The 23859-nt window shown below is 38.5% G+C and overlaps 1 protein-coding gene and 1 long non-coding RNA gene across 2 annotated transcripts in view; both read left to right on the top strand.

The window, feature by feature from the left end:
• LOC127862188 (ecdysone-inducible protein E75-like) overlaps positions 1–23859 on the top strand; it is a 152826-nt gene that overhangs the window by 52119 nt on the left and 76848 nt on the right. The window lies entirely within an intron of this gene.
• LOC127862191 (uncharacterized) lies at positions 5636–23104 on the top strand. The gene is made up of 3 exons (XR_008040490.1): positions 5636–6058; positions 12418–12545; positions 22971–23104. It is a non-coding gene; the product is annotated as an uncharacterized LOC127862191 (long non-coding RNA).

Here is a 23859-nt window from a genome sequence, read left to right as displayed (position 1 = left end):
CCAAGTGTTGAACAATTTTCCCCTGACAGATTGGTGCAACATGAGTAAAATTGTAGACCGGCGCAATTCTCATAATGACCAATTAATCGCAGCTGAAAATTTCATCGCCATTGCAAAAGGGAAACAAAAAGATACAGAGCGTAGTTTAGTATCACAGTACAACGCCATGGTTGAAAAGAATAGAAAGATCCTTAGTGGCATTGTAGAGACAATTATTTTCTGTGGGAAACAGAATATTGCCTTGTGTGGCCACCAGGATGAATTTGGCAAATTTAGGGTGCTCTTACACTACCAGGCAAAGTACAACCATGTTCTATTTGAACATTTAAACACATGCAACCCTAGATCAAAGTATACTTCCCCACAGATTCAGAACGAGTTGGTATCCATCTGCGGTGAAATCATAACTGATGACCTGGTTGCTGAGTGCAATGATGCAGGTGTGTTTGGATTTAAGGCTGACGAAGCTACAGACGCCGCGACCATGGAACAGATGTCGCTGTGTGTTCGCTTCGTGGACAAGACGACGTCGACCGTTCGGGAGGAATTTTTGGGTTTTTCGAGCACGACTAGTACAACAGGCGAGGTTCTTGCAAACGCATTCATTGATATCCTCACTAAACTAGGTAAATTAGCTAAATTTTATTTAATTCTAATAAAGATTCAAAATATTGTCATATAAGTGCATATACATTTGTGTTAAATAACTCAGTTATGTCATGGGAAAGAGGGCACTCAGACATTTTCGGGATTTTGCGACCAGTGTGGCCTAGATCAGCCTTTGCATCCACACAGTCTGAACAGGAACCAAATTGTTCGCCAATAAGTCGAAGAAGGCATATTATATTTTTAGATCAGTTTTCAAATATTTATCAACATTATGGACGCGCTAGACGGCCTTGATCTACACTTTCTGGACATTGTCCAAAATGTCCGAGTGTACTTTTCGCTTGGCGCGTATCCTAACAAAAACTGTCAAAAATGAGACAAAGACATATGTCCCTTTTATGTTGTTCCAAAAGCTGAATACATGTTTATACAAAAAAATTAATGATGATAAGTATTCATGCGCATAGCGTCTCTTAAGATTAGTAAGGGTAAGGTAATTTGATGGAATGTTGTTATTATTTATGTTTTTTTAATTTTAACAGGTGTACGCACTGAGAACATGCGTGGAAAGGGATAAGAGGGGGCCAGTAATATGTATGGGATGATTCATTCACATTCAGGCGTCTGCACCTAGACACTTTGGAAGGCAGCAGAATCGTCCAAATGTTCCGGCAGAGAATGTTAGTTTGTTTCGGAAGAGAAACATGTATCTTCCTTTCGTGGACCATCTGCTGACAGAACTAGAGCGATGGACTTTCAAGTGACGTCGTTTCTGGCATATGCCAAGCTTTTAGGGCAAGCTTACCTGTCGACGAAAATGTTTTTTTCCGGCAATGTTCAAGATGGCGTCAATGGTGGACAGACGCGGGCCTCGCTGAGCACCGCCCAGAGGACCCTAGCACACTTCAAGGAGCTCTGAAACTGGAAAGCAGCGACCTCTACCCATCTGAAAGAACGTGCTTGGCAATACTAACGGGCATGCCGGTTTCCACTGCAACCGCGGAAAAATCTTTTTCCATAATGCAACTGGTGAAGATCTATTTGAGGAGCACTATGGTGACAGAGAGGCTATCTGGTTTGGGCGTTCTGAACTTGTATAGGGAGAAGGAGCTTGATCCTGATAGAATTGTTGACATTTTTGCTAATAATCAAAATAGGAGGCTTGCGCTGTTATTTAAAGACGAACATTGCAATCAGTATATATTCAGAGATTGCGGTTAGAAATGATGTTTTGTTATACTGCTTGTAGATGTATAGCAATCACTTTTTGATTGGTTTAAAGTAAACCATTGACATTTGAAAGGTGCATTTGTTATGTGTTTAACCATATCCTTTGTGTATATGAAGCAATTTCAAGAGCCGTCGATGTTTTATTTTTGCGTAATGGCATCATATCCGAGTTTATCACGCCATATTTTGCACTATGATATTTTCTGGAACTTTTCTATAATGCACGTACGGCTATATAGAGATAAAAAAATTCAGGGAAAGCATGCTCCCGGACCCCCCCTAGCATACCGTTTGAGTACACTGAAAATCAGCCCAGCTACGCCCCTGCCGGTAGGTCAAGGTTAATGTCACTGTGCCTAAAAATTGAATATATTTAGCTTTGGTTCTAGTAAGCGCCCATCGTAGTTATATTCAGGTATTAAACATGGAAGTTTCGTTACTTTTCAAAGCAAAGCAGCAGGCTTATCTAAAATATGTGGTTTTAATGGATATGGATATTGCCCCTATTAACATAATGTTCGTTTTAGATTAGAAATACATATTTTGTGCACATACAAATTATTAAGGATGTTGCTCCCTAGATGTTGCTGTTCATTAAGCAGAGCGGTTCCAGATGATGTTACATGTATCAACTCATTCAGCTCTTAACATTAATTAAAACGGAGGATTATCATGAATACTTTTAAGTAATTTTAACATTGAGTCATTTAATTTGTTTAATACAGGTATTATATCACCTGCTAATATTGTTGTGTGCATCCTTGTAACAGAGGCCAAGGGTTCACTAGATTTCCTAACATTAAGTACAAACCCATAAATTAAATAAATGCGCGCTATTTGTCAATCTCTAAGACAGGCGTAAAAGAGGAACTCAACTTTTAGCAAATATACGTCACCGGGATCAATGACTCTAAATATAAGGTATACACTGGCCTACATTATAATATACATAATTGTGAAATTTTAATAAGTCGAGAACGATCTTATGACGTCGCAAATTTCGTGACGTCATTGTTGGGTCATTGATCATGTGACTGCTAACCTAATACACGCGTGTAACTTCAGGTCGGCGGCAAATGAGACGGCTGACCGGGAGACAATGGCAGCTTCACGGAAAAAACGGATGAAAATCAAGTACGTATATAATATTATTTGTTATATTTCAATATAATAGTAATGCTAATTATACTAAAATGCATATGCATTACAGGTCTATATTCATCTACGTGCATTTATATATATGTATTTTGTGTTTTTATACCGTCGGTTTGTATACTGTACATCTGTTGAGTCGCGGTACTTAATCGTATTCTCGGAAATAAAACATCCAAACACAACTTACCAATCAAATGAAATATTTTTCATTTAATCCCATCATAATATTTATCAGAAATGATAAAACTAGCATAAAATTAACAAAGAAAACGAAACAACGCTGAAAAATACGAATGGCTATCGGCCATTTTAGTCCTAGTTTATAACATCACTTGAGTCGCGGTAATTAGGAAAAACATGTTTACCCTAACATAATTGAGGTTATTTTACACTGAATTTTTAAAATCATTACCAAATTTATTGCAAAGGGATATTATTGTTGAAATGTTATAGTTTTTCAAGTTGTTTCATATATTTTATTGTTTTATTTGAGTTAACAGTGTTGTCATTCATTCTTCAACAGAACAACAGTGAATGCACAAGAATGTGCTGTCTCTTCTCAGGACCCTCACATCACAGCAGTATGTCAAGTGGACCCAGTGTTGGCATTTGTCACACTGGCCCCATTTAATGATGACCAGTGTGTGTATGTCCTTCAGCTGTGGAGGGGACGACCTGGAACATACACAGCATAGATCCGATAGATCCTCCTCATCATCACCATCAGTTTCAGATTCAGCATCTGTTCCATGCTGGTTGACCCGGTTGATTTGCAGTCCAGATGTTGTTGCTTTTGGGGATTTACATATTGTTTGATTATTTGGTTGCTTTGATTTAGATATTTTCTCATTTTTCTTGGCATTTTCTTCCAGCTGAATTTTCTTTTGATGTTGGAGTTTTATTTGTTCCATGTTTTTATCAGACATGAGACTTCCTTGTAATTTATATGGTGGTGTGAATTTTTTTCTTGGTTTTGCAGTCACATTTTTTGATATTGTTCTCTCCTCAAAGAAGTTTCGACTAATTTTACAAGTTGATGTTTTGGCCTGGTTGTCTGAGTTTGTAGCACTTGTACTTTCGGCATCATCTCCAAGCATTTCTGGTGGATGTTTGTAGATGGACGATGGTGATGTAGCTGTTGATGTGATCACATCGGGATTGAAGGGGTAAATACCAGCCTTTCTGAAGGCACTTGTTATGTTGTCTGGGGAAAAAGCTTTACCGTATGGTCTTGCAGTCAGCCGAGCCACTTCATATCTTGTGATTGACACCCCTGGGTTAGCATGCATGTATGCTTTGCACTCGTTATTGTAATGGTGTTTCATAGGTCCAAACACACCAATATCAAGGGGCTGGGTGAGATGGCTAGAATGGGGTGGTAATACAAACAATACCACTGAATGTTCCTTAGCCCAATCAGTCAGGGTCATTGACACATGAGATTTGTGACCGTCATACAGGATCAATGTTGTTGGCTTGTCTGTGCCCTTTACCAGTCCTGCATGGTTGGTGAAATGACCTTTCAGGTATCTTTCAAATAGGTCCCTATTCACAAACCCACTTTCAGTCATGCCTCCATGTGATCCAGGGGCAGCACCTTCTAGCAATTCATCACACCACCTTTTCCCTGCATTCGCAGCCCCAATGACAGTGACTGTCTTCGTTCGGGCTGATGTTACTGCTTGAGGTTTGGTCAGGTTGCCGCATACTATTTTGGGTGGTTTATGTTCAGTTGAGAATCCAGACTTATCAATGTTAAAAATTCTTTGTGGAGATTGCTTCAGATCATGTTCAGTGAGAATAGAATTTAACTCTTGGAAGTACTTGTCAATGTTTTCCTTGGATGCAGACTTAGCCCTTGATAGAGAGAGACATTGGGGCTTAACGACTTTTAGCTCTTCCCACCTGGAGAGAAAAGAATACATCCAGCCCTGGCTAAGATGTTCTTTTGCCTTAACAGGCTTGTGAAGAGACATTGCATAGTCCCATGCCATGTACTGGATGTCCATTAGAGAGTAGCCATACCCAATGTCTGCCATGTATACAATATAGTCAACCAATTTCCTTTCTTCGTCTGTTGTAAATAGTGTGTTTGTCCCATGATGACAGTCGACCGCCACATTTTGTCTGGTTCTGTCCCTCAGTGTTGATTCAGGCACCTGATACACCCTGGCTGCACGATACACAGACATCCCGGACAATGTAGCAGCATATGCCCTTTGCAGATTATTTCTTTCATATGGCTTCTTGTCTCTGCATTGTTTAAATTTCTGAAAAAAATCAAACATATCTGGTTAATTATCTTTCATTGTTGACTTTAATTTAAATGACATTGTCAATACTTTTATATTCATAATTTAATGAAAGTGTTGAGCCTGACCTATTAACAAAACTGAAAAGGGAATTAGTTTATGTTAACCGTTTTATAATGTGTATTGTCTGACCTTATTGATACGGCAGACGAACTTTGAAACACCGATGTAAAGGTTGACAGGTACCGATTTTTTCTTATTTTCTTAGTTTTTTAATACATTTTAATGAAAAACATATAAATAACGAAGAAAATGAACAAACTTACCAGTATTCCACTCATTTTCAACCAGAAAATACTATTTCAATGAAAACTGAAAGTAGTGTTGTGCCGGTGCCCGGTCTACAAAATGCGCACATACCTCGTGATTGGGAACCAGCGACAAATCGGTAAAGTGCATGCTGGGTAGCACGAGTTTATACGGTATCTTATGCACGGGTGACTGATGCGAGTAGACGTATTTTCCCAAGCTGAGTATTGCTTGGAGTAATTGTGAGCCTGAGTGAGTAATTGTGAGCCTGAGTATAGATTATATTGTATTATATTGTATTATATTGTATTTTATGTGTGTTCAACACGTATTTACCTGGAAGGCCATTCCCAGAAGATATAAGTGAGACTGTGACTGTGTATGTGAGTCTGTGAGTTGCCTGTGATTGTGTAAATGACAGGCATTTCCCTGGAAGTGTATTCCCAGAAGTATATGTGTATGTAAGCCGGTGACTGTGTGTTTAAGTACGTATTTGCCTGGAGGTGTATTCCCAGAAGTACATGTATAGTGCCATTTCGTGACGTGCAACCGACGAGTATAGCCGACGAGTTCCCTCGACGACGACGAGGACGTTTGGTGCATCCTGACGAGGATTCCAGTTGATGCCCATGTGAGTAGTTTAGTATCTTGTCGTTGCTAGTAATTGCTGTAGTTGTTGATGAACCCCACAAAGAGCTAACCGTAAAAACACTACAATGGCGCCCAACGGGGGACAAAGTGAAAATTGTGTTTAACGGTTAGGCTAGTTGCAAAATCAGTCGGCATCGCATACTTTATTTTCAATCGACGGATCAAATTTAATTTAAAGTGTATAGAAAATGTTCGTTTCATAAAACGTGATTTCTGTTTTAAACTTGTTGAACTCAGTGTTCGTCTATTTTAAGAAGTGTGTAACAAACAGACGGCATCGTAGTTTTTTTTTCCATTGTTGGCATTCGCCGGCCATGTTATCAGTTGGTGAAATATTTCTTTAAAAAATGTGATTCTCCAATGCTGTTTGTTACAGTTTAATTGCTTGTGTAATCAACGGATGGCCACGTGTTTTTTTTATTTGGCAATTTTTCCGTGATTAGTTGGCGCGTATTCTGTGCGCAGCAGTTCATGAAAAACGTGTTTGGTTGACTGTTGTATATAGCAGTGTAAATTGCTGATATATCGGTAACTAAAGTCCGAGGAAATAGAAGTTTACACGCACGAGTTTTGTCCTTGGCAATTTTTTTTTATAGCAGTGTTATAGCGAATGTAAACTGGGTCCCGGGAAATTGGTGCTTAACGTTAAGTTAAAGCGACGTGTTTCTTACTTTCAGTTTTTATTGATTATTGATAGCAACAACAGTGATAGCGATTTTGTTAATTGGTTGTTGTTGGGCAATTCAATTTTAATTGTCTACCAGTAGATACAAAAGTTTTTATTTCAGAATTTCTCGGCCCATTTATTTTAGGTTGTTTATTAATTTAACTTTCTTATATTTACTTGTAAAGTTCTAAATTAACAATGGATATGGGAAGTGGATATACCCCACCATTTTTACTGGTAGCCCCTAGAAAAATTCGAGTGAACTACGACACTCCCACTAGATTATGCAATATTCTGGGTGTGGGCAGACAACTGGCACAGGCCATTGTTTTGATACGGGAAAATACGGGAAATTTGTTACCACATACTTTAGAGGCAATTATAGGGCGGCCGCTGACCTTTGGTGACATGACCGAGTTGGATTTTAGTACTAACCCCGCATTATTTAGAGAAGCCCTGGGGTATGGGGATGGGGCGGAACATGTTGGGGAGGGTGGAATGGGGCGGTCAATCGCAAATAGGCCCATGGACCCACACGAAAGGTGGATAGATATGTCTGTGCTCGAGAAGGAGTCTGTAAGTCAGGATCACGAGAGGGCCCAACTAGAAGCCCAAATTTCGGCTCTTGAGGCGGACGTAGCTCAATGGGACGATTTTCTTCCCCAGATTGCAAAGCCTTTGTTCCCAAAGCGTCTGTTGTTACAGCCGGACAATATGATGACAAGCATACCGAAACCGTTTAATGTCGCATCAAGCGTCCCCGCCCCGCCCCCTTTGTTAGGTTTGCCCCAGAGTAGGGACAATGGGCCTACGGGATCCCATCGTGCCTCAAAGGGCCCTCTTGCCCCGAATGGTCTACCTGTCCCAATTCCATCTACCATCACTATTCCCATACCCAGCAATGCACCGGTTTTCAATAATTTGCCCGGACCAAGCAACCCTCCTGGCCCAAGTATTTCCCCGACACAGAAAGATCGGGATGTTCTGACAAAATTGCCTAAGAGCCTGCTATATGATGGGCAGAGCAATTGGTTTGTTTTTCAGAGCAAGTTACGCAAGGGTGCAATATTGGTCTGACGCAGAATGCGCCGATTGCCTTGGTTGGTGTTTGACAGGAAAGGCGGTCGATTTCTATGCATTGCTTACCGAAGGGAGAGGGACGGTACCTTACGCAGAGCTAATGCAGCGACTGCAGGAGCGTTTTGGCGCCAGGGAGCTTACCGCCACCGCACAGGGCCGTTTCCACGTTGCCTATCAGGAAGTAGGCGAGTCCCTAGACAATTGGTCAGATCGGGCGCTGAAGCTGGCAACAGCGGCGTTTCGTGATCTGCCCTATGCATACGCCGCTGAACAGGCAGTGACGCAGTTTTGTCACGGTTTGATTGACGAGGAGGCCGGCAAGCATGTTAGTCTGCAGTTACCAACATCTATGGGAGATGCGATGAACATGCTGAAGATATATTGCCATGTTCAGTCGGCTTGCGCCGCGGCTCCGAGGTATACCCAGGAGACTGAGCAAGAAGAATCAATGTTAGTTCACGAGGTGAAGAAAGCACCCACTGTGGATGAGGTCAGTGTGTCGGCGGTCGACAAATTGACCCAGGTGGTCGAGAAGTTGCTTGATGCTGTGGAGAGATTGTCAAACTCTTTTGGAAGTTCGGCCGTTGATCCCTTTGTCCGACAACCGGGTAAGCCGTTTCGAAATAAAAAAGTCTATGCCGAATAACCTGTGGAGTGCTCCTACCCAGGGAAGGTCCGGAACCGGTGGTACAACGACCAACGCCAGGTTATGTATCCTGCGGGTGCGGGTGGCGGAGGTGCACGTGGGCATCGGAACCCAAATTCATAAGTCCGCCCTGAGGGATCGTATCGCGGCAGATATGGTTCCAACTGGGGACATTTTCATGCCGTGTCCTTGCCCAACCATAAGGAGAAGGAGCTCGTTGGGGTAGCTGCGACGACTAAGCAGTTGGGCCAACCGGAAGTGGATCATGTAAACCAGCTAGGTCCGGTTTCCCAGTTCTGTATGAAGGTGCAGCATGCCAAGGACGTGCACGATGCAGTTCCCTTGGTGCTGCCAACAGTGCCAGATGTCGTCAGTGATCCAAGGATGGTCATTGGCGAGAGCACTGAAGGATACCATGGAGATCCTGTGTGCGATGATGAATTTCGCGTGCAGCGCGTTGCGGTTCAGTCTGCGGAGGCGGCTAAAAGCATGGCGACCGACAGGGCCGACCAGGTGGGGGCCAAAATAGCCCAACGAAAAGCTGCTGAAACTACCGCGGCCACCGGAAGGTCAGTACCTGTCAGACGGGCGACAGAAGTTGCCGCGTGTGACCGCCGTAAGGGCGGCGCATGCGGATGCCGAGTTACCCCAGATGACAGCTGGGAAGGTGGTGTTCGAAGACTTGTTAGGCGTGGTTCCAAAGCGTGGCGACCCTCTAGTTCTCGCCGCTGGGAGCGGTCCCAGCGGTGGAAATTAGGTTGGCGACCACCAGAGCGTCTAACTTCCAAAATCTGTACCGCCTAAAATTGTAAATGGCAAGGTTAATTGTTACTAAAACTAGGAAAACAATGCAAAATACAAAAGACCCCCAATTTAAAAAAAAAATTACAGTAAAGTTGCAGTGACATTCTATTCGCGGTGTTGATAATGTATTACGGTGTACGCGGAGTATAAAAGTAATAGTTCTCTTAAACATTTCGATAATAATAAGCATGTGAAATTAATGGTATACTCTAGTAGTAACACTAAAAGCAGCAGCAGTAGTAGTGGTAGTGGTAGTAGTAGTAGTAGTAGTAGTAGTAGTAGTAGTAGTAGTAGTAGTAGTAGTAGTAGTAGTAGTAGTAGTAGTAGTAGTAGTGGTAGTAGTAGTGGTAGTAGTAGTAGTAGTAGTAGTAGTAGTAGTAGTAGCAGAAGTAGTAGTAGTAGTAGTAGTAGTAGTAGTAAAAGCTGTTGTTATGAATATTACATGAAGTACGCGGTGTATAAAAGTAATAGTTCTCTTAAACATTTTGATTAGTTTGATTAGATTGTTTTGAATATATATATATATATATATATATATATATATATATATATATATATATATATATATATATATATATATATAATATATGTCCTATTGTCTCAGTTTAAGCCCAGTCTTTTATTGCAATATTGTTGGAACTATAAAATTGAAATTAATCTGAGCAGTGCTCTGCGAAATGGGGGTTTAATGAATAGGCATAAAGTGTCGTCCCAAATTATCTTGTGCCGTCCGCGCTTAACTTCCTGTAATTTTTGTATTACCGCGCTAAGAAGTGCTTTGCACAGTCACGGATGTGTTTGATTATTTCCCGTGAAGTCTGTTGTTTGTTTTTTTAACTTACGGTCGGGTGTGACATTGTCGGACATTGTCGGACGACCGCTGTCACACCGCACCATCGGATGTGGTAACTACGCAGATGGTGAATAGGAACCCGGTTTCCCCTGCAATATCCCAGTCTTGGCACCTCCGTCACCTTTTATCCTTCCATGTTAAGATTTGTGAGTCGATCTAACTTCAATCACTTCGTCATTGCTGTATCATGTCATTTATTTCCGTAACTTTCTATAAATTCTTTTCTACCGACCATATGCCGAGCAATGTCGTAGAATTTTGTCGAATGAGTTTGTTTTTTATAGGTGACAGTGCTTGACGACCACTGTCACACTCAATACTGTTGGCCGGAAGTGGTATTTCCCGGGGTTGTTCTTTTAAACAATATTTGCAGGTCTTTTTAAATTTGTGTGTGACCGTGCTTGACGGCAACTGTCTCGTAGCGTCACTTTAATTTTTTGAATGGCCGGAGTTGTTTCCCGGCGCATGTACACTTTTATTGTTTTTATTTTTGTAAAGTACATTATTTCTCAGTGTGATCTCCACATTCTAATACATAAGTGACTGTACTTGTTGGACGAAAGCCAATAAGAATGTTTATTCTTGATTAAGCAATTGTCGGACGATAGCCGAAAATAATGTTTTTTATTTACTAATGTGATGGAAATTTTCTTATGCAAGAAACATATTGGTCACTAACCGCTAGAATGCAGTGGTCTGTATGTACCCCGCTGGGCAAAGGCAGTCCCGTGCCTGCGGGAGGGGGATCATGGTCCCATTTGAGTCTCTGTCTCTTCTGCCTTGGGTGCGACCGTAGGGCGGCGGCCCAAGAGGAGAAAAGTGAGAGGAATGTAGTGGGTACAATAGTTTTATTTTAGTTGTCTTTTCCTCCATATAATGTCAATGATTATATGTATTATTTGGACAAAAATAAGATTATTTTTATTTTTATTCTTATATTGTTAACCTTTTTGTCACTTAGATATTACTTTAACGCATTTGTAGTACCTTAGAAAGTTACATTTCTTGTGATTTTTATTTTAATATAACCAAGAGGATTTTTATTACCTTAGAAAGTTAAATTTCTTGTGATTTTTATTTTAATATAACCAAGAGGATTTTTATCGTATATTATGCAGTCACATGCAGAGGGCGTAGGCCTTCTCATTTGGGCTGCGAGGGGATGTATTTGTATGATATTGTATGATTTTATTTGATAAGTTATTTAATTTGTTAAAATTTGTGAAAATGGATTGTAAGGTGTGTGCTCCTGTCCATTCATTGTGTAGACAAGGGGGGGACAGGAGTAGCCTGACCTTGTTTTTTAGAATATTGGGTCGAAAAGCTTTGGTAAGGCACCTGGGTTGATTTTTGTATTGATACACTCGGGTTTGGGGGCGTGTTGGGGCACTTGAGTTGATGGTGTGCTATTTTTGTTGGTACGGGCCGGTTTGTTTAAATTATAAATTTATACAGGATGACCTGTCGCTGGATATTAAACATTTGTTTTTGTGTAATGTTTTAATAATTATATTACAGGCCAATGGGTACTGACGTTTAATGGAGATGCATTAACTTTAGTTGTGGTCTATGGCAGGCGTTGCGTCAAAAGAGAGGTCGGACGAAAGCTATACCTGACTTAGGGGAGTTGGGTCAAGGTGCTTACGCAAGGGGCACTATTACTTCATCGGTAGCGCCGGTACGATTCCTTCGCTGTGTGGCGTCGTCCCAAAAGGACAAAAGTGGGAGGAGTGTTGTGCCGGTGCCCGGTCTACAAAATGCGCACATACCTCGTGATTGGGAACCAGCGACAAATCGGTAAAGTGCATGCTGGGTAGCACGAGTTTATACGGTCTCTTATGCACGGTTGACTGATGCGAGTAGACGTATTTTACCAAGCTGAGTATTGCTTGGAGTAATTGTGAGCCTGAGTGAGTAATTGTGAGCCTGAGTATATATTATATTGTATTATATTGTATTATATTGTATTTTATGTGTGTTCAACACGTATTTACCTGGAAGGCCATTCCCAGAAGATATAAGTGAGACTGTGACTGTGTATGTGAGTCTGTGAGTTGCCTGTGATTGTGTAAATGACAGGCATTTCCCTGGAAGTGTATTCCCAGAAGTATATGTGTATGTAAGCCGGTGACCGTGTGTTTAAGTACGTATTTGCCTGGAGGTGTATTCCCAGAAGTACATGTATAGTGCCATTTTGTGACGTGCAACCGACGAGTATAGCCGACGAGTTCCCTCGACGACGACGAGGACGTTTGGTGCATCCTGACGAGGATTCCGGTTGATGCCCATGTGAGTAGTTTTGTATCTTGTCGTTGCTAGTAATTGCTGTAGTTGTTGATGAACCCCACAAAGAGCTAACCGTAAAAACACTACAGTAGGTCAGCTTGTAGACAATGTAAACATCAGCTAGGTGGCGCACAACGAAATACCGCGAGACAAGTGATACCGCGAGTCAAGTGATGTTGAGTATACAAAACATATCATTACCATGTGTTTTTATGCGAGATAAAATTTGTGAAATTCTGTGCTATTTGACGTGACCAGATGTTAAAATAATATGATAATTATGTTTTTTATGGGTCCGGCTGCCCTGTGTAGTCGCTTTATGCCAGACCCTGGCCACAATAACTGAGAATAGTACGACAACTCATTGTGCCGTTTCCCCCCACCGCCGATGTTTCTTTTAGGACAGCTGGCTGCTACAAGCAGGTAGTTAATTGGTAAATGTACGAAAGCACCAGATGCGTTTGTTAAATGACAGAGACTGTTAAAACGGCGTTACATTTTCGGTCCAATCAATTTGCTTCTGAATCAAAGTGGATTAAACATGTGTTCGACCACTGTTCTGCAACATGTTTTCTGGCATTGTTATTTCATACTTTTTTATATGCATGTCCTAAGACGGGTTGTACTATGGGAACCAAATCGCGCCCGGCGTCAGACGGCGGCGGCGTCCACAACGATGCCCGCTCTTTTAATCAAACAGTTTCATCCGATCGTCTTCAAATTTGGTGGTATGTTTGTGGCCATAATATCTTGGTCAAGTTCGATAACAAGTTAGATCTATCCAGGCACTTCCGGATTATGGCCTTTGATTTATCTAAAATTTGCAAAATTGGTTTTGTCCGCTCTCTGAGTCAAACAGTTTCAATCCGATCCCCTTCAAACTTGGTGATAATGTGTTTGGCACAGGAACTTCTGGATAATGTGTTTGGCACATGCACTTCTGGATTTTAGCCCTTAAATTATCCAAATTGGCCATATTCGTCTTGTCCGCTCTCTAAGTCAAAAAGTTTTCATCCTCTCCCGAACTTACTGACGGACGTATATTGCGGGCCGCGGCACTTTATTTTTTTTTTCGCAGTGTTGATTATCAAGCAAAGTTAGCGTGCAATGCCTACTCTGACCAGCCAGGATCTGAGGTGAAATACATAAATGATTTCATAGGTAAGTCTTGTTTTGACAATAATGAAAAGTGTTTTGATATGGATATATGGTAGGATATTATCGCTCACTTAATTCAATGGTTACATAGTAGGCTGTAAGTGTTAGACAAGTCAAAATCATTCACTTGAAACCAGAGATACTTGTAAGGCCCAAGTTACATAAATAAAGCAACTTGGCTTGGTGTTAGCCAAATATAGTTCAAGACATATTGTATAGGTCTATTTCAGAAATACATTAAATTAATATATGAACCAGGGCTTGACACTAACTTTTTTTTACCTACTGACCCAAAGGACCACCAGCTTTCAGAAATTACTGGTCCTCCAAGATCTTACGGTAAGTGGTCCGACAATTTCTCTGTTATTTTACCTAAATTTCAACTTACTTTCCGGACTATCCACAATGTATTGTGCATTTATAAAAAGAAAACTATACTATCTACTAAACTATTTCAATATCCCTTTCATATTTTCGCTGTACTTTAAGCTTCTCTTCATTAGTTTTAGGTTTTTTAGGCGTAGGTTCAACCACCCCCGGAACGAAATTCCACATCGCGAAAACGTGTAATCTTGAAAATACGCACGTTTACTCTCCCGCAATATCAAAACATTATTAAGCGCCCTCCAGTATAAATTCTTACGGTAAACAAAGTATATTCTGATGGTATAAAGATCGATAAAATGCTGATTATTGCTGCTTTTTCAAAATAATAAATACCATTTTGTTCATTTCTCGATCCGAACGATTAGAATTTTATGTTAATTTGTGTATCTATCACAGCGAAGTCCGGAGACATTTTCGGGAGACATTTGCGGATCGCAAATCGATTTTTTGATGCGACAACAGGTTTTTGTCATTCGGGCATCTAGAAAAATTGAAATTTCCAATATGTTGCTATTTTTATCCCGGTCTCCAGTCGGCCCATTAAATAATTATGAAATTATCGGTTATTATGAACATGTAAAGTTGCTTTACTTACGGAAACAGCTTTCCACCAGTATTTCACAATAAGCTGGCCAGGATTTTTAACTGGTCCGACGGATCAACCCAATTTCTAGTTTCACTGGTCCTCCCTATTTTTTACTGACCCCGGGTAAACGGACCACTGTTAGTGTCGAGCCATGTGAACGAAAGTTTCTACATTTCCCTGTTCATATCAACTGCAAATAACACATATTATAATGCTTAAGCATATTACTTAGTTTTCAGCAAACTTGTCAGAACAGCCTGAACAATGAAAATGTTATATATTTATAAACTGTATATACAGAGATACCTGAAGACAATTTTGTCTGCATATACTCTGTGTGTGTTGGGGCTATTGCTTATCCCTCTTCATATTACAAGTGAAGACCCTGCATCTAGTTACATGAAAAATATTTATGAAGTGACAGACCCATCTCACAGTCACAGTCTTTGGTTAAACTTTGCTGAACAGATACCGACAAAGCAGGCAGTTGCTTTATTGAACCTATTTTTCCAGTTAATTAACCATCATAAACCAAATCCAAATCTTAAGTTGTATTTCGGGCTGTGTTCAGGTCTGCTCACTAGAAAAAAGAGGCAACTTTTTGGCAGGAACCGTCTCACTTTATTCTACTTATGTGTACTACTCATCCTATTAGGAAATAATACAGAATCAAATCCAGGTCCAGTTAGTTCAGACTTATGTGGCACTTGCAATTTAGCAGTTAAATGGCATCCAGATAGAGGAGTCTTTTGTGAAGACTGTAATACATGGTTTCATGCAGAATGTCAGGGCATGAGTTCACTTACATATCAGTATCATTGTGATCACTCAAATGAACCGTGGCAATGTACAAACTGTGGTGTATTTCATTTTAACTCTACTTTCTTTGATCACACAAAGTCTATGCAATCAGATCATTCATTATCACATGTCAGTACAGACAACTCATCCGTCAAGTATGCAATCCCCAGGCTCTGGGCAGCAAGCACCCTTACACTGTAGCACACGAGTCAGTAAACAAACATGCATAACTACAAACTCTCAATCTATGAGACACAACAAATTACCAACTCAAAAATCACAGTATATATGTACAACACTTAAAAATTGTGACTGTAAACTGTAAGTCTGTTAAGAAGAAAAATTTGGCTTTCCAATCTATGCTAGCTACTGTAAAACCTGATGTTGTTTTGGGTAATGAATCATGGCTCAAGCCTAAAATAAAAAATTCAGAAGTGTTTCCATCTGATTACGATGTTTACAGAAATGATCGAATAGGCAGGACAGGAGGCGGGGTTTTTGTACTGGTTTCAAATAAGTTTAGAAGTCATGCTCCTGTGGAATTAAAATCTTCATCTGAAATTATTTGGGTAAATATAAAGCAAAATGGTAAAAAAGACCTGCTGGTCTGCAGTGCATACCGACCTGACAGGGATTTTACATGTATAGACGAGCTGGATCGTACCATCAGTCTGACTGATAAATTAAATAGTACAACCCTAATTGGGGGCGATTTTAACCTTGGGGAAATCAATTGGAAAAATAAAACTGTAGACTCTAATGCTTCACACCCAGAAGAATGTAACACAATTTTAAACTTTGCAGATACTAATTCATTAGACCAAATAGTTGATGAACCAACAAGACTATCTTAGATACTACTAAGAAATGTCTTGACCTGTTTTTCTTGTCTAATCCTTCTTTAGCCGAAACAGTTAAGGTCATTCCAGGTTTTAGTGATCACTGCATCCCTTTTGTTGATATTTTATCTTCTGCTAGAATAAATCGGAAAGAGAAACGGAAAATACTTCTGTTTGACAAGGCTAACTGGTCGGAAATCAAAACTGGTTTTATAAATTTTATAGATGTAAACAATATTAATGATATGAATGTCCAGCAGCTTTGGGACAGATTCAAAGTCTGTCTTAACACACTTGTTGAAAAATACATACCAACTAAAACTGTTTCTGGCAAGCAGCATCTACCATGGCTGAATTCTGACATTAAAAAGCTAATGAAAAAACGTGACCGGACTTATAGCAAAATGAAAAAGACTAAAAATTACACTTTACTTCCAAAAAATAAGAAGATCAGATCATCCATACAAAAGAAAATTCATAACTCTTACTGGGACTACATGAATAACATAATATGTGATGAAACAGAACATAAACATGGGACAACTAAACGTTTTTGGGGTTTCATAAAAAGCTTAAAAAATGACTCCTGTGGTGTAGCACCTTTGAGGGATGATGGGGTCTTAAAATCTAACCCCAAGGAAAAAGCTGAAGTCTTAAATAAACAATTTTCTTCTGTTTTTACTAATGACACAAACAGCTCATATCCAGATCTTGGTAATAGCCCGTATAAAAACATGCCATCAATGAATATTACGGTAATTGGTGTTAAGAAACTCCTACTCAAACTGAATCCTTACAAGGCCGCAGGGCCAGACCAAATCAAATCCAGAATCCTACGGGAATGTGCAAATGAAATTGCACCTATTTTTACAATTCTTTTTAACAAATCACTTATTTCTGGTTCTGTCCCTTCTGACTGGTCCATGGCTTTTGTAGCTCCTATTTTTAAAAAAGGTGAAAAGTACCAAGCTAGTAATTATAGACCAGTCTCATTAACATGTATTGCTTGTAAATTGCTGGAGCATATCGTTGTTAGTGACATCTTAGACCATCTTGACAACTTTAATATCCTGGTGGACAACCAACATGGCTTTCGAGCCCGGCGGTCTTGCGAAACCCAACTTGTGGGCTTTATCCATGACTTAGCTTCTACCATGCAGAGAGACCAGATGGATGTTGCCATCATGGATTTTAGCAAAGCCTTCGATGTTGTACACCACGGTAGATTGTTGCTGAAACTAGCCCATTATGGCATCACGGGCACTACACACTCTTGGATTAAAGCTTTTCTTGGTAACCGTACTCAACAAGTTGTTGTAGATGGGGCAACTTCCACCATGGCCCCTGTAATTTCTGGCGTACCCCAGGGATCAGTTCTTGGGCCTCTTCTGTTTCTGCTCTACATTAATGATCTACCTTCGTCTGTGAAGCCAAACGTCCGTCTATTTGCGGATGACTGTGTCATGAACAGATCCATAAAAACTTTGGCTGACACTATTCAGTTTCAGAGAGATCTAGATAGTCTATCATTGTGGGAGCTGAAATGGAAGATGTCTTTTAACATAGAAAAATGTCATATCATGCATGTTACGAGAAACCGTAAACCATTAAAAACAGCCTACACTCTTCACAATCAACCTCTGTCTGTTGTAAACCAAGTCACCTATCTTGGCGTTGAAGTAAGCTCAACTTTAAACTGGTCACCTCACGTAAATAAAATTAGTAGTAAAGCAAGCCAGAGCTTAGGTTTCTTAAAACGAAACATTCATTCCTCTAAAATGGAAACTAAAGCAGCGGCATATAACAGCATTGTTAGACCATCCTTGGAATATTGCTCTAGTGTGTGGGACCCTTACCATCAGAAAGATATTGATAAAATTTAAAATGTTCAGCGTCAAGCTGCCAGATTTGTAACAAATAATTACAGCAAGACACCGGGCACGGTCACAAATATAATTAAGGATTTGAATTGGAATACCTTGCAATCAAGAAGACAACAAGCTAGACTCATTTTGTTCTATAAAATAGTATATAACCATATTGATGCCAATCCCCTTCACTATCTCAATCCATACATTAGACACTCACGCCATCACCATCACATGGCATACCAAATACCACCAAGTACAGCTGATTACCACAAATTTTCTTTCTTTCCAAGAACAGTTATACAATGGAACACACTTCCATCTTATGTAGTCAGCGCTGATACGATCCCTGGATTTAAATCAGTGCTGTCTACATCAGTGTTCCTTCCTTAGATCACATGATTCTGCTTTTATCCTGTTTTTAACTTTACTAATATTCTCACCATATGCACAGTTGTATATCATCATATGTATATATTTAAGTCTTAAGGGCTTAAGGTGTTAGGTTTTGCACCTTTTTTTATCACTGTTGATACGATTTTCCTGAGTGGATTGAGTAACTCGGGAAACCTATCAATCTATTTCTTTTTAACCCCCCACGCATGGCCATAATGTATCAGTATTGAACATAGCCATTATTATAAAAGAAGAAGAAGAAGAAGAGATCAAAAGGAGTTTCGTCAAAATTCTAACAATTGTACCAAAAATTTATGACAATTATCAACATTTTCCCAGAGTTCTTTAATCTTTATTTTATAATATATGTGCTGCATAGTTTTAGTTTATTTAGTTGTGTGTAACCTTTTACTGTAAGCGTCGGTAGTTTTTTTTTCGGGGAACATGAGTTTACAATAAATTTTTACCTTTACTTCAGAATTGTTGCCTTATAATGTAAGATATTTGATTTATAACATGTGTAAAATCATTTCTGTGTCTTATTTTTATATTGACTTTTAAAAGTTTTTCTGTGTTTGCCTACCTTTGACGTTTTAAAGATATCCGAATTTTGACTGTCCGAAACGTGTGCCCAGTATTGTCAAATGCTTGTAGATAGACATGTTGCACACATTTTCAGGGCTTGACACTAACTTTGTTTACCTACTGACCCAAATGGTCCCACAATTTCTATGTTTTTTTTACCTAAATGTCAACTTACTTTCCGGACTATACACAATGAATTGTGCATTTATTTAAAGAAAACTATGCTGTATTAATTTAATATTCTGTGTACACATGGTACAATAACGTAAGTCTAGCACATAGGCTAAACACTATTGCATTCAACCAGAAAAAAATGTGTACCTTAATGTTTAATCCACTACCAGCAAGTCCATCTTTTGTTTGAAACAATCAAATCTTTCTTTTATAGCGTTTTTTTATTTAGATTTTAAGATGACTTGCCTCGGCACAGTGCTTTACACAAATTCTACATGTCATATGTTTTTTGGTTGAATTATAATCAACCCATTTGAATTCTATCCTTTTCATATTTTCGCTGTACTTCAAGCTTCTCTTTATTAGTTAAGTCTATTTATATCCCGGTCGCGAGTCGTACCATAAAATAAGGATGAAATTATCGGTTTATTATGAATATATAAAGTTGTTTTATTGATGATAACGGCTTTCCACCAGTGTTTCACAATAAGCTGGCCAGGATATTTTACGGGTCTGACAGATCAACCAAATTTCTAGTTTCACTGGTCCACATTTTTTTAATGACCCCGAGTCAACGGACCACTGTTAGTGTCGAGCCCTGCTTTTTAGATATTGAAGCTTTATTGTCTTGTTTAGCTATGTGAAATAAGATCTTTGAATTCTGCTAAATCTTATTTTTTAATTACTGGTAGATTCAAACACAGCAGCAAATGTCTTTATTTTCAGATCATTTTTGACATGGTTGTACAGTGATATTTTCTCTTTTGAGTCCTTGGACTTGATAACTTGCAAATCTATGAGTCCCCGAATTGAAAGAATGAGTCCAAACATTAAACAATATTATTTTTTGAGAAATTTCAATGCATTTTTGGGGCTCACATAATTTGAAACTTTGCACCCGAAGAGGTTTTTGTGAGTTCAGGACGTTGGACTCACAGGTAAAAAAATCACGGGTTGTATTATATTTCCAGTGTCAATTTCATGCATCGGCCAAATAAAAAGATTTAACCATCTAAGACTCAGGCTGCACACTATAAGAAATACAGTCTACTCTCGTTATCTCGAAGTCAGCGGGAACATAAAAAATATCGAAAAATCGAGAGTTCGAGATATCCGATAAGGCGTTTTCAAAGAAAAAAATGTGACGAAAATTTACCTTGTTTTTAACATCTTAATACCTGCTATGTGGTCTAACTAAAGCCGTCACTGTGTGGCATAATACTTTCTTCTACCCTATATATTACCTGATATACAGGCGTTTTTACGAGGCATGATTCGATTTGCTATTTAAATGCTTAAAATGATGTTTTAAGTGTTACACAATTGCATGAACACAATGCGGTTATCATTTTTCTGAACTGTCAAATAAACATCGGGTAATGTTGCTTTTTAAAGTTATGATGCAATTGATGTCCAATCAAGACGAGGGTTTTCCATCTGAACATGCGTAAATCATGTTCTGGAATTCTGAACTGTACATGAACAATTTGTATTTTGAAATGCAAAGTTCACTTGAATATTAGTACAGGATAAAATAAATATGAAAAGCCGGGTTGGATACTGTGTGCTTCTTTTGATTGCTTGACCGACAACTCATAATAATCTTTCAAGTTAGCCATGCTAATGACTGTTGGAGTTCAAGGATGAACAACATTTTGCAAATTTGCGACGGTTTATATACGCAAAAATATAACTCAATGCATTTGGGAATGTTATTTATAAAACAATTAGTCTTTCAGCCTTTCGACTGGCTGTGTATTATTTGTAGTTAATTGCTGATTAAGTGACAGTTAAATTGCCAGGCCTTACTCAAGTGTTAATGGCTAACGACATTACACACGTGTGGTCATTGATGCAATAAACGGATCAATTATCTACCGCACAGTATCGGGAGCAGCCGGGAAAAGCGGGACGGTAAAGTATCAAAGAAAAAAAATTCTCAACTTTCCCGACACAGTTATTCGCACTTCGAGATAAACCGCAGTAAATACAGTTTCAAATTTCTTTGATCTGTTCAGAAATGAAAATGAGTTTGTTATTAAAAAAATAGCCTTTTATGTTTACCATTTAATACGTTCTTCATATGGTACGTAATACTTGTAGTGGAAGTATGTTTGTTCTTATTTGTTTTTGTTTTTGTTTTCTCCATTCAAAGATATTGTATATATATATATATATATATATATATATATATATATATATATATATATATATATATATATATATATATATATATATAGGTAGGGACAACTCTCTGTATTATCTGCATATATATATTTTGTAAACATGATGTATTATGGGCCGGAGGCCTTTGTTTACAATAAACTTACTTACCTACTACTACTTACATGTAAAATCGGGACTCGGACAAATTTTTATATGGAGATCATATCAAATTATTTGACATTACAAAAATCGAGATATGCGATGTTTATTAATATATTTAAAGAAGGAAAAAAGTTGGGACAATGAGCTTACCTCGAAATATTGAGAAAATCGAGATATCCAATGTTGAGATAACAAGAGTAGACTGTACTTACAACTCATCTCAATACATGTAAGATATGTTGTATTTGTTAATCGGAAAGAATGTAATATTGTACAGTCAAGTTACCATTACCGGATCATTAGCATAATAAAGTTGTTCTAGTGAAAAGCAATAACTGTTTTGAGACTTCTTTAACACAAGTTTGAATAAATATTACCTTTGCTTACTGATTCAGCACATAGTCTTATTTTTAAAAGCAGGCAAAATGTATTTGTGATACCTTTATTTGCTGCAGAATTCATGCATTAACGGATCAGTTGTAGCCATAACGGATCACATGATCGAAACCACTCAGGGGGCATCAAACGAGCTATTTGAACTGTCAAAACATGAACTGTGTTGTTTACAATGACCGAGTAACATTTCCAGTTATAAATCATATTCATTTCTTTGTTATTAATTGTTTTTTTGTATGTGATCTTGTAGCTACACTTTATGCATGATGTTCTTGTTGATTTATCTGTTGAAAATCCTTAATGGATCGAAAAGTTATGGGCATCTTATAAACCGTGTAATTTGTTTGAATCATATCTTATCATCAAAATTGAACATGGAAAATAAATAAAACATTAAAATTGAGATCATTTATTGTAAGAATCCACAAGATTTGCATATATTTTAATATAATATGTGATCAATACGCATACATGTATTATCACTCTTGATCCGTAATTGCCCAAAATCTTCATTTCATTTAATGTGTTGCAAAATCTTCTATACAAATCAAAATTGAAATGTACTTTTGAAGACAGAAATACTACTAAATGTACTTTAAATTAATGCGTAAACTTCTTACTCTCCAACAGAGTTATATAATGTGGTGGCGAAAAATGTTCAACCTCGATTTTGAAACAAGACGGAAGTCAACAAAGTCTTATATACATTTCAGTTAAACATACCAAGATGTTTGTCAAAGAGTAGCTTTGATTACGACTCAATCAATTCATTTTTAAAGATGCTGTGTGCAAAATATCATCTAATATCAACTTTTTATCGCGATACGCAGTCTTGAACATCAAAGTGATCCGCTATGGATAATGATCTGGTTATGGTAACTTGACTGTATTGTATAAAAATCATTTTCAGGTGAAGGCGTTTTCACATCAAAAATGTTTCAAGAAGGAGATTTCCTTTTGGAATATAAAGGTGACTTGATTACAAAGTGCAGCGTTGCCAGACAATTAGAAACAGATTATGAGGAGGAAAACAGAGGGTGTTTTATGTATTTTTTTTAAATACAACAGCAAAAGTGGTATGTATGTTTTACTGTTTTCTTTTTAATTTTTTAATTCCCCCTAGTAGGGTGGCGTATAGCAGTTGAACTGTCCGTCAGTCAGTCTGTTCGTCCGTCCTAAAACTTTAACATTGCCCATAACTTTTGCTATAATGAAGAAAGCAACATGATATTTGGCATGTATGTGTATCTCATGAAGCTGCACATTTTGAGTGGTGAAAGGTCAAGGGCATCCTTCTATGTCAAAGGTCAAGTATATGGCTTCAAAGCGGCGTAGTAGGGGGCAATTTGTTTCTGACAAACACATCTCTTGTTTTCAAACTTCTATGCTAATTGCTTTGTATTTGTATGTCACTTTCTACAACCATATATATATATATAAAGTATGACACTGTGACATTAATTGTTTTGCATGTGTACTTTTGTATGTCAGTGTCTATAATTATATAAGTCATGTTCTGAGAAAACTGGGCATAATGCATGTGCGTAAAGTGTCATATATAGCTTCAAAGCGGCGCAGTAGGGTGATTGCGTTTTTGACAAGCACATCTCTTGTTTATTTATCATGTTCAGTAGATGCATATAGAGTTAAGATGGAAGAATGCATTCTTTGTGAAAAGCATGCCGTTGAAGCTTCATATTTAATCATGCCCTGATCCAGAAATGTTCAACTAGAGGGGTATGAACATGAGGTCAAAATATCGTTCCGTGTGTCAGTGAATCGGGGTAAGCAAATGGAGG

The sequence above is a fragment of the Dreissena polymorpha genome, chromosome 16 (genome assembly GCF_020536995.1).
Source record: "Dreissena polymorpha isolate Duluth1 chromosome 16, UMN_Dpol_1.0, whole genome shotgun sequence".
Classification (NCBI taxonomy): Eukaryota; Metazoa; Mollusca; class Bivalvia; order Myida; family Dreissenidae; genus Dreissena; species Dreissena polymorpha.
Note: the sequence above shows the minus strand (reverse complement) of the source record. Positions and strands in the feature narration are given on the sequence as shown.